The sequence below is a fragment of the Scomber scombrus genome, chromosome 11 (assembly GCF_963691925.1).
Source record: "Scomber scombrus chromosome 11, fScoSco1.1, whole genome shotgun sequence".
NCBI lineage: Eukaryota > Metazoa > Chordata > Actinopteri > Scombriformes > Scombridae > Scomber > Scomber scombrus.
Genome location: NC_084980.1, coordinates 12,789,915 through 12,796,776, shown reverse-complemented (window position 1 = coordinate 12,796,776; position 6,862 = coordinate 12,789,915). Strand labels below are relative to the sequence as shown.

The 6,862-nt window shown below is 42.7% G+C and overlaps 1 long non-coding RNA gene across 1 annotated transcript; it reads left to right on the top strand.

Annotated features, from left to right (window-relative positions):
* Positions 1–315: 315 nt before the first annotated feature.
* Positions 316–2,066, top strand: LOC133990527 (uncharacterized). The gene is made up of 3 exons (XR_009926965.1): positions 316–379; positions 490–632; positions 2,001–2,066. It is a non-coding gene; the product is annotated as an uncharacterized LOC133990527 (long non-coding RNA).
* Positions 2,067–6,862: the final 4,796 nt, after the last annotated feature.

The following is a 6,862-nucleotide window of genomic DNA, read 5'->3' as shown; positions in this document are numbered from 1 at the left end:
CATATTTTTACATGTCAATTTTTGTTTATTAGTCATGGTTAGTAAAACTCAGCCTATGAAAACAGTTATATAATGTCTATTGTTAACCTAACACGCCAGATGGTTTGTTACACAGAGCTATCTGAGAAGTTGTCCTTGGAAACTGTTTGGAAAAGGGCAGATATTTTCAAAAGATACTTCACAGGTGATTGGATGAACCATCAGTTTATCACTTTCTTACCTTGTGAGGCAGCTGGATTTCCGAGATCACGTGAGAATTTTTACTGGATGCTTAGTGGTCCGAACTACCACTGGTTTCAACACAAGCACATAACTTTTATTCTGACAAGATGGATTCTTGCTTGATCTTGAAATCTCACGAGTTCAGCTGCCTCGCAACGTAAGCCTTCTGTCTCTCTGGAGGAGCTTTGTCAATTTTGTCAGAATAACCCGGATGTCACAGTGATTATCTCTTGAGTTACCCACCTCCTCTGCTGTTTGTTTACTTAGCCTCCCGCTAGAAGTCTGCCGCAGGGCAGCTTTCGGAAGCTGGCCAATCAGAACAGAATGGGCTCGTAGGAGGGGGCTTTAAAGAGACAGGAGCTAAAACAGTCTGTTTTAGGCTGAAGCTGAACTGAGGGTCTACATAGAAGGTCAGTATAAGATGAAAAAGGAGTTTGTTGAACTGTAAATCATGCAAAGATATTACAGTATAAAAATATAGATCAGGAAATGTGCATGATATGTCCCCTTTAAAAGCTGGAGCTCTTTTATGGTTATAGTACTATTAATAATCTCCACATTTCCTCATACATGTTCTTTGGTGTCTTCCTTGGCCATGCATGCCATAGTTGCTCACTGCATGGGTGCAGCAGGCTATTTAAAGTGCACAGAGGCTATAATGCCGCATCACATCACATCAATGAGTTCATAGTGCAGTGAGATGCACATTGTGCCAGCTGTTACGACCTGTCTCTGTTTATGGAAAAGTATGCTGGCTGTAGGATTACTGACTCTTAACTTGGCCAAGGGCCCCAGCTACCTAGGATTAGCCTTCTACTCCAAAATCTTTATATAAAATCATTACCAAAGGATAAACAACGATGATACAAGTGACGAGGCTCTGTGCGGTGTGTTGGCTGTGCATTTCACTGAATACATCTGCAGCGGAGCGTGGCTCTGGTGTAATAAACTGCAGTGTGCTGGAATAATCTCTGTGTTTCAGGCCTGATTTCACTTCAGCTATAGTGCGAGGACAGAGAGAGACAAAGACAGACAGAGAGAGTGTGGTGGCATGGGCTCTATGTCTGAGTCAAGGGGTCTAGGGATCGACATCCTAACTCGAGTTTGTGTTAAAGTATGTGTGTAAGACAGAGACAGAGCGAGCGCATGCACGTGGGTGTGTTGTTTTGCCGTCAGCAGAAGATATGTTTTTCCGACTGAGGTGAACGGAGGTAACCATCAAAAGCCTCAGCAGTCTCCCACCTTCCCTCTCCCTTATCCTCTTTGCACAGTCCTTTCATTTTCTGGTCTCCCTGCCATCGTGTCTCCAAATGCAACCAATTGTATACTGTATTTCTTCCAAAGCCTCTATTTTCCCTTCACTTTCACCCACTCACTTGTCAATCCTCCTCAACTTCATGCTTTATATATTCTCATTTAGATCTCCCTCTTTCAGACCGGTTAATCTCTCCCTTTGCTGCTCCAATCCCCACCTTTCACTTCCCTCCATTCCAGGATATTTTCCTCTTTCTGTGCTCATTTCCCTCTGTGCCCCTCTCTCTGACCTATTCCAACCAACCTGGCTCTAAGCTTTCCTTCTCTAAGCCCTGTGAGATGCCCGGAGAGCTTAAACAGCAAGGAACTGTACTGCTTTTCTGAAGGTTCAGAGAGCATTGGGCCATGTGAGGTTTGGTATCTTTAATGTTTGTGTGTGCGTGTGCGTTTTTTCAAAGACTGTAAAGGGAGTTGTGAGTAGTACCAGTGGTGATTAATGTGCTTACTTTTCTCCCCTCATGCAGATCAGACATCACGGGAAAGGAAAGGCAGCACAAGGACAGGAAATGGGGCAGCAGTAAAAGAGGAAGTCAATTAATGATAGAAAATATTTCTACTTCTTTTAGAAGAGAAATGTTCCAATGTGTCCCTGTTGGATAATACACAACTTAGTTATATTCAGGTGATGGTTTCTGGCACTGTAGAAAAAGGTCAATACAAGGTGAGGTGTAGAGGTGTAAAGGTGAGAGAGTCCTCCACTGTCTGGAAAGTGTGGGTGGCAGAGTTGAATAAAGACTTAAACTGTGTCCGAGATCGCATACTGTACACTAAATACCCAATATGTACTGTTGTTCAACATTTGTGTGAATAAACAGTAGCATGTATCTTTTCGGATGCACCAAGCTGTAACTATCACATCACTTCCTGAGAGCCTCCTTGCTGGTTGGAGATGCATAGCCATAGTAGCCCGTGCCAACCATAGAGGCCTGAACTAAATCAAAAACAATATTACACCTAGCAAAGTGAAACCTTACCTAAATTAAAGCGTTACTGGTGCCTTTGTTTCTGTCCGCCGTAATTGTTGTCACTACTGAACTGCATTTTTGGATATTTATGCCAGGGCAGTGTCCACTGCTTGCATACTGTAATACTTCCCCATAAATAGAGTATGCAATACACATACTACTGGTTTCATACTAAAGTTTTGGATGTACTGAAAAATCTCACCTGTAGAATTTCGGATGTAGCCTTAGTTTTGTAGCAATTTCTACTTGACGTGTTTCTTGTCCATGTCCACTTTGATTCCCAACCTTAACCCTTGTGTCGTCCTCCCGGGTCAAATTGACCCCGTCTGTTTTGACTGTTCCTTCTTTCCTCCCTTCCTTCCTCCCTCCTTCTCACTTTCTTTCCTTCCTCCCTCCTTCCTTCCATCCCTTCCTTCCTTCCTCCCTCCTTCCTTCCTTCCTTCTGCCTCCCTTCCATCTTTCCTTCCTCCCTTCCTTCCTTCCATCTTTCCATCCTTCCTTCCATCTTTCTTTCCTTCTTTCCTTCCTTCCTTCCTTCCTTCCTTCCTTCCTTCCTTCCTTCCTTCCTTCCTTCCTTCCTTCCTTCCTTCCTTCCTTCCTTCCTTCCTTCCATCTTTCCCTCCTTCCTTCTTCCTCCCTCCTTTCCTTATTTCTTCCTCCATTCCTGTTATGTCTCGTCAAATTTGTTAATGTCTTGTCTTGTGTCATGTGTTGGTCCTTTATGTTTTAATTTAGTCAAGTCACCCATGTCCCGTCCTGTCATGCACTTCCTGTTTTATTTTGTACTCACCTTTTCCCTCTTGTTTCAGATCCTCCAGACTTCCTCCCTTTGTGTGCCTTCCGCTGTGATTGTCAACCCCGCCCCTGATTGGTTCCACTTGTGTCCCCTTACCTCATGTTCAAATAGTCCTTGTCTCCCTTGTCTTGTGTCAGTTCGTTTTGTCTTGTCAGCGTCACCGTCATGCAGCCCGAGAAGCCTTGTTTCATTCTGTCCTCCAAGTGAGCGTTTTTGGTTCCCCTTTATCATCCTCCTTGAGAGCGTTTTTTTGTTTAATAAATTCCCTTCGAGTTAAGCGTTTGAGTCCTCCTTCCTGTCTGAGGTCGTTACAATTCCATCATTCCTTCTTTCCTTCCTTCCATCTTTCCTTCCTTCCTTACATCCTTCCTTCCTTCCTTCCATCCTTCCTTCCTTCCTTCCTTCCATCCTTCTTTCCTTGACTCGAGGACAACAGGAGGGTTAAATAAGTACTGTAAGGTCTCCCAACCTTAACAAAGCAGAACATTTACATCCCAGTCTCAAGGCAGTTTGTGAAATAGTCACAAAATTGAATCCACAGACACATGTACACAAGTTAACCTTTTTTCACTCAGCTTAACCTAACGTATGTATACTTCCAATTAAAATACATTAGTTTCAAAGTTGTTCTGAGTGTCACGAAAAAAATGGCAAATTCGTGTCTATGTACACAAATCTGTAGATGACATTTCATGAATATTTCACAAACTGCCATGCGACTGGTTTGAGATTTAACCAACACTATGATATCTCCCTAAACCTAACCAGGTTGTGTATGTGTTAAAACTAAACCTTAAACCATAGCATTGTCAGATCATAAAACATTTATATTCAAACAGAGTTCGGGTGGATGGTTATAAGGTGTGATAAGGGCGTTGAGGAAATAATTGCAATTCTCCTGTCATGGAGGCTTGGGCTTGACTCCAGGTTACATACTGCCTGCTAGGACTATGGAGCAGGTGGATGCAGGGAGATATAGACAGGAAAATTAATTAAAACTCTCCCTCTCCTCCCCTTCTCTTTTTATGCATATATAACCACTCAAAAAACTGGGAGGGAGGCAGGGAATGAAAGGTTAGCATGGGGAAGGAGGGATATACTGAAGCAGAGAGAGAGGTTGGAGAGTGATGAAGGTGAAAGATTAATAACAGCCTAGTCCTTCACTAACAGGATACTAGATGTAGTTATGTCCATTGTCATTATGTGTGTGTGTGTGTGTGTGTGTGTGTGTGTGTGTGTGTGTGTGTGTGTGTGTGTGTGTCTGTGTGTCTGTGTGTGTGTGTGTGTGTGTGTGTGTGTGTGTGTGTGTGTGTGTGTGTGTGTGTGTGTGTGTGTGTGTGTGTGTGTGTGTGTGTGTGTGTGTGTTGGCATAGTTACAGTCTGCGGCTGACATTTGTTAAACCTTTATTCACCCAGGAAAATATTGAGCTTAGAAGCAACATCTGCTTCATCTTCACACCTGGAAACTGCCCAGTACAGCCTCAGTCATTGTCTGTCAGCTACTCAGTTTTTTTGGGAACGTCAACTCCAACATTTATAATTTTAACGTTTATAATTATAATTTTGTGATTTCCCAAGACACTTTCTAGAAAGCACTAATTAGTCCTAATTATATGTAATTATAAGAAAAATAAAGACAAGATTAGTTAGTGGTGACGAGTTAATAAGCAGTCAGTGATTCTTTTTGGTCACTTGAGGATGCTGTAAACATAGCAGTGCCTTATAGAGAGACGTGGGATGTGTCCTAAATACGTCATTCACTTCTCCCAATATAATAGTGAGCAGCATATCTGTATACACAAGATTTTCCAGCACAAACTGTGAATTGATTTTGTTTCTACATACTAGTTGTTGTTCTTATTAAAAGAGTGAGCACCAAAAACATATTTCAGATATTCACTATTCATCCAAAAGTGTAGTATGATGACATCCCATAAATTACAAAGAAAGGTGAATGTAGCTCCCTTAGATGCAGTTTATTAAGACATCTACCAGTGATGTTTCGAGCTACATGCTCACAAAACGGTCATTTTTGCATGTATAAAACAAAGCATGTTACATTGTGGGATTAAAAGTAGCGTGCATGCTTTGGACAGATTTAGACATTCAGAATTTGGACACTCAAATGACATGGTGGAGGATAAATGTGCACCATATAGTAAATAGGGAGTGATTTCAGACACAGCCGGGAGTACGCCAGCCATACCCTGCTGTGTTGGCAAACAGATGCCTATTTACACACTCAGCAGACGCAGAGCAACATTAGCAAGTCCAATTTTCACTCTCCTTTTAGCTTTCACCACCAACTCCTGAGAAAAGCATATCTGGCCCCTTAGCTTCTTAATGCTCCACTTTGCACACCAGCTTGTTGCAAACGTTTTCTGCCTGCCATTAAGTGGTGGGCGAGTTGCCTACAGAGCTTTATCATAACTCTTTAACTGAAAACAGTTGCCTGCTGCTTCTGGAAACAACCTGTTGAGTTCCTCTCTAGGAAATTATATGAAACTGTAGGACCCATAAAATAAAGGCCTTGACTCACCATTATTTCCTGTTCTCCTGAGCCACAAGATTCGTCCTATGAAGTGATGGAAACATGACTATGTGTGTGTGTGTGTGTGTGTGTGTGTTAGTGTGAGTGTGTGAGACAGAGAGAGAGAGAGAGAGAGAGAGAGAGAGAGAGAGAGAGAGAGAGAGAGAGAGAGAGAGAGAGAGAGAGAGAGAGAGAGAGAGAGAGAGAGAGAGAGAATGCTTTCATTGGGTTTTTAATCAGGACGTCACGCTCTCAGTTCCGATTAGGTACAGCAGGCAGGGCTCTCCAGCCGGCTGCTTCTGAACAACAACACCCTCTAAAAAGTGGATAATGCTTCAACACTCACAGACTCAAAGAAAATCAACAACCCCAACCCCACCCTGCCCTCTCTCTTCCTCCTTCCCCACACTTTCTGTGGTCCAAATCAGATCGATGCTGTGAGAAAATGAAACTCCACAACAAAAGGAAGGTGAGAGCCGCCTCAGGTATGAGATGTGTCTTGTCATGTGAAAAAAAGGAAAACAAGAGAATCTAATATGAGGAGCAAGCAATATGATTCAGTGTTGTGTCCTCTGGCTTTCCACATGTCACAAACCATTTTCAAAGATCACCAGATGCAACACATACACACACACACATACACACAGCACACACACACACACACACACACACACACACACACACACACACACACACACACACACACACACACACACACACACACACACACACAAACACCCGAGCTGCAGAGTGTGTGTAACACACTGCAGAGATGCCCCTCCATAATTATGTTTTTGTGTTTCTGCGTCTGCAGTGACAATATGTGATCCTCACACTTCATTCCACACGTCAAAAGACATTATTCATGTTGCTTCCCATTAATTGACTCATCTTTCTTTCATTTCATCTCCAGTGAGTGTGTACAAGGATTCATCTCCAGGTTCCACTCCCATCTATTGGAGACATTATGAGGGGCAGGAAAAGGAAAGCAATGAAGATGAAAACGTGCATAACATTTTGCTTTATGTGTCTTTT